This window comes from Durio zibethinus, chromosome 18 (assembly GCF_047325235.1).
Source record: "Durio zibethinus cultivar Kanyao isolate XHJ-2024 chromosome 18, ASM4732523v1, whole genome shotgun sequence".
Lineage (NCBI taxonomy): Eukaryota > Viridiplantae > Streptophyta > Magnoliopsida > Malvales > Malvaceae > Durio > Durio zibethinus.
Genome location: NC_143179.1, coordinates 12434181 through 12439502, shown reverse-complemented (window position 1 = coordinate 12439502; position 5322 = coordinate 12434181). Strand labels below are relative to the sequence as shown.

Below are 5322 nucleotides of genomic sequence, written 5' to 3'. Positions count from 1 at the left end.
TTAGTAATATTTCATTATTCAAAAAGCAGTAAAATTGCTAAAAACACAATGCAAAGGACCCATTGTTTATATATGTTAGCTTTCTAAAATTTCATATTTATCAATAATTGCGTGATTTGTTGGAATCTTAGTTTTTGTTATCAAAATTTAAATTTAAATATTTACAATTGTAAATTTTTTTTCTAAATTTAGATCTCAGATTTGAAAAATATTTTAATTATCCTACTCAATATTGTAAATTTTCCAATCTAGTGAAAGAATTGAACATAATTAAAAAATTAAAAAAGGTATCAATTATTTTTGTTCTCATGTAAATATTCATGAATCTTAATCCCATACCTATTAGAGTATATATTACAATATAATTAGCTAGTAACGTCATTTAAAGAAGTAACATGATTGTACAATAACAAGGGAAAATGCTAACGAGTGCTCACCAAAAATAATTGTAATATATTTCACTATACTAATTATATTTCTTGAAAATATTTATATATCAATTCTACCCTATGTAAAAAGGATACCTTAAGGGATTTTACCTTGACACCTATCTTTTTTTTTCTTTACTGGTCATTTAATTTTAAAGGTTCCTTTGCTTAACACCTGGATATCAGTCATATTTTAAACTTAACCCGTGTAATTGAAATTGACCATCTCTTAGACTCTTTCCCCTCAAAACGGCTTCCTTTTTACTTCTCTTAAATATCCTCGGTTCTTTCTCTTCCCTCGTTAATTTCTTTCCCTCTTGTTTCCCTCGACCTTTCCTTTGATCGCCTTCTTGACTTTTCCCTTTCTAACACTGATCAGTCTTTTTTTGTTGATCGTGCTTACAAGATCATTTCCTTCCATCTTCGTGCTGCCAATTGCTCTACTTGAAAACATGCTTCGCATCACAACTCCATTGCCTGGGCCTTTTTGCTTGATCTCACCACCAAGGTAAAACCTCAATTTTTTGACCGACGGTTTTAATTTTGTTATTTCATTCTTTCCTTTCAATCTTTTTGGTGTTTATGTGGGTTTTTTTTTTTATTGCAAGTGTTTTCAATGCTAGATTCATAGAGTCTTTACTACATCGCGACAACGTGTTTGATGTTTAACAAGTGTGCCATGGATCCTTTGTGCTATGCGAATACTGACTTCACCACTGTTGTGGCCAAGGTTAATAATTTCATTGTCTCCACCGTGATGCATGTTTGTGTTTTTTTATAGATTGATTTGTGTTTTTCGTTTAATTATTGTTGTATGTTTGGTTTTTGTGTAAGGAACGAAACTATTAAAGAAAATGCTACATATTTGCTACTAGAATTATAATATAATTATCAATTTGATACTTGAAAAAAATCATAATTAAGTACTAAAAATAATGTTCATCAATTTGTACATTTCATTAATTTTGTTGGTCAAACGTGTGATGTGTACAATGATAGCCTATAAGTATATGACAATATATAACAAAAGCTACCTTATTTTTCTTTTTCAAATTAATTTTCTATTTATTTTTGGAAATGAAAATAAAATCTGAAAATTAAAAAAAATAAAAAAATAAAAACATATAATGGAAAAATTGAGAAAGATATAGTAAAATTTGAGAGAGAGGGACATGAAGGAAAGTGGGGGAAAGGAGGTAGTGACTAGCACCAATCTGGCTAATTCCTTTTCTTTTTTTTTTTTTTGAATTTTTAATTAAAAATTATGGAAAATTTAAAGTAATAAAAAATTATGTGCGTTTTTAGACACATAGCACATTATTTGAGTATTTTTCAACACCTCTATAGTTTGACTGAATGAATGAAAATTGGAGTACTTAATTACAAATTTTTTCTTTTAAGTATCAAATTAATAATTTCATTATAGTTCAAGTGTCAAAAATGTAATTAACTCCATTTTTAATATTCTTATGCTCCAAGCAATTACTTAAATTAATTTTTTTAGTTTATTTGATAGAGAAACTTGGTATTAGAGGATGTTTTGTTACAAAAAATTAATTCTTTTGAATTCTTTTGGCACACATTTAAGACTTGCACATGTTGTCAAGGAAAACACACTTGATAATTGTCATAACGTCTAGATCCGGGGATCTATCGTTAGACATTGAATTAAGGGAGTCGCCACCAATCTTTTTTATTTAGGTGCGATTGGTCACCTAAGAAATTTATCCTTTCAGGGAACACCTAAGTTTAAGGGTCCCTAAAAGAATAGGTTCAGGTCTACTAAATAGAACAGGGTTCGGGAGTTCGGTTACGTGTGAGGAAGGATATAGCACCCTCACAATGCCCATCAAAAGATAGTACCAGCATAATTTTGTGTTATCCAATAAGCCTTAAAATTTTATCAAGTAATTAATTATTGAAAATTATTCTCAATTGACTCTAATACTTTTAACAGAAAATTGAGAAAGTTCCCTCACCTCAAGAGTATGCAAGAAAAACTATTGTTTCACTTGCAGAGGCTCCGTCGTCGGATTATTTGACATTAAGAAAAATTCAAAAAGAAAAAAAGAAAAAAAATGATCGCCTTTTGTGCAGGGAAAATTGATACTTTCAACTTTTCCCCAAAAACCTTTTTTTTTAAAATTTATTTTTAAGGAAAATTGATACTTTCAACTTTTCCTCAAAAACCTTTTTTTAAAAATTTATTTTTAAGGAAAATTGATACTTTCAATTTTTCTCCAAAAATATTTTTTTTGGAAAATTTTAATTTTCAAGGAAAATTGATACTTTCAACTTTTCCCCAAAAATATTTTTTGGAAACTTTGATTTTCAAGGAAAATGGATACTTTCAACTTTTCCTCAAAAACTTTTTTTTGAAAATTTATTTTTAAGGAAAATTGATACTTTCAACTTTTCCCCAAAAATATTCTTTGAAAACTTTGATTTTCAAAGAAAATTAATACTTTCAACTTTTCCTCAAAAATATTTTTTTTATTTTTATTTAAAGAAAATAGAATAATGAAACAAAATAAAAATGAAAATAAAAAAAAATAAAAAAAATAAAAATAAAAATAAAAATAAAATAAAGATAAAAAAAATATTAAATAAACCTAATCTAATAAAAAAATAAATAGAAAAAACAAATAAGAAAATAAATAAATAAATTTTTAAAAAAAAACCTGGAGTGGCTCGGAGTACGGCTCGGCTCAGCTTAAGGAAGAGAAAACGGCTCGAAAAAATGACTTGGGACCTCGGCTCGGCTCAGCTATCGGCTCGGAGGGAGGGAGACATGCGCGGGTCAAGAAGTGGGTCGACGCTCGGGTCGGGTCGGATCTCGATAAAAGGCGCGGATCTTCTGGGTTACTTAAGGCAAAAACGACGTCGTTTTGGGAGGGTATATAAGGCTCTTCCCTCTATTTTTTGACAGAGACCTTCTCCCTTTTCTCTCTTTTCTTCCTTTTTCCTCTCGCTTCTCTCTAAAAGGTCGAAGAACTTCGGTTGAATATTCATCGAATTTTGAATTTTTTCATCGGAATCTGGGCTTTTCGTCAGAAGTTCACCGGAAAGTTGGTCGGTTTCTGGGATCTTTCATCGAAAACTGGGTAGCTCACCGAAAACTTCAAAGTTGGCCGAAATCTTCACCGAAAAATTTAACCTTTGCCGAATAAATCACCGAAATCTGAAAATTTTCCAGAAATTTCCAAAAAAATTTTCGCTAAAAATCTCTAAAAAATTATTTCGATACCCACAGCTATTCTAACACTTCTCAACCTTTTTTTAGCCTTCAAAAACTCTTCTATACGCCTCTTTTTCTCAAATTATTAGCTTTTTCCTCACTGTTTTTCTGTGTTGCTTCTGTTCCAAAGAGTCCCTTTTATAGGGATTGATCAGAAGAGTTTCTAATCAATTCCTATTCCTTTTTGGACGGGGATTCAATCTTTGAATCCAATCTGAACTCTTCTGATTGAATCCCAATCCAATTTTCAGCCAGATAAATAAAAAAAAATAAAAGAAAAAAATCAAACAAAAATAAATCAGATAAATAAAAAAAATTAACAAATAAATTAAAATTAAATAACAGATAATTACATAAATATTAACAGAAAAAAATAATAATAAAGATATATACATATTAATAAATACATAAATACCTAAGATAAAAAAATAATAATAAAAAAAAAGAAAAAAATATATATACATATATAAAATAATAATAATAATAAAAATAAAAATAAAATAAAAATGTAAAATACAAAAAATAAAAATAAAAATAAAATGAAGAAGAAAAAAAAATATAGACTTACCCATTTGGACTAGGCTCAATTGATCCGAGCCTGGACCAAATTAGGTGTCTACAGCTGCCCCTCTTTGCACATTTTCTGTGAAACAGAAATTGCGTAAAGACGTAGACACCCAATCAAGACTCAACTCGACCTTTTCACTTTTTGTTTTTTTTTGTTTTTGTTTTTGATCAAAGCTCCTCTAGGCAGAGGCTCAATGACTTTGGCAACATAAATGGCTCCTCTAATCAGAGGCTTAACAACTTTGAAAAAAAATAAATTGCTCTTCTAAACAGAGGCACCACGACTTTGAAAAGTAAATTGCTCCTCTGAACAGAGGCACCATGACTTTGGGAAAGTAAATTGCTCCTCTAAACAGAGGTACCACGACTTTTGAAAAGTAAATTGCTCCTCTAAACAGAGGCACCGTGACTTTGAAAAGTAAATTGCTTCTCTAAACAGAGGCACCACGACTTTTGAAAAGTAAATTGCTCCTCTAAACAGAGGCACCGCGACTTTGAAAAGTAAATTGCTTCTCTAAACAGAGGCACCACGACTTTGAAAAGTAAATTGCTCCTTTAAAAAGAGGCACCACGACTTTTGGAAAGTAAATTGCTCCTCTAAACAGAGGCACCATGACTTTGGAAAATAAATTTCACCATGACTTTGGAAAATAAATTGCTCCTCTAAACAGAGGCACCACGACTTTGAAAAGTAAATTGCTCCTCTAAACAAAGGTACCACGACTTTGAAAAGTAAATTGCTCCTCTAAGCAGAGGCACCACGACTTTGGAAAATAAATTGCTCCTCTAAATAGAGGCACCACGACTTTGAAAAATAAATTGCTCATCTAAATAGAGGCACCATGACTTTGGAAAGTAAATTGTTCCTCTAAACAGAGGCACCACGACTTTGGAAAATAAATTACTCCTTGACAATCATGTCCAAAGGAGTTGAAAGTTGTGTTTGAAGGAATTTCAGGAGATTATGCCCAAAGGTCTTATAAATCAACCCTGATAGCAAAAGACATCCTATTTCAAGGATTAAGAACTTACCTGACAAGTTTCTTCTCAAATTTGTAAAATATCTTCATATCTGTCTTCTCTATGTGG

General features: G+C 30.5%; 1 long non-coding RNA gene across 1 annotated transcript; it reads left to right on the top strand.

Moving 5' to 3' along the window:
* Positions 1 to 425: 425 nt before the first annotated feature.
* On the top strand, positions 426 to 1374 carry LOC149513739 (uncharacterized). Its single transcript, XR_016329519.1, has 2 exons — positions 426 to 936; positions 1037 to 1374. It is a non-coding gene; the product is annotated as an uncharacterized LOC149513739 (long non-coding RNA).
* Positions 1375 to 5322: the final 3948 nt, after the last annotated feature.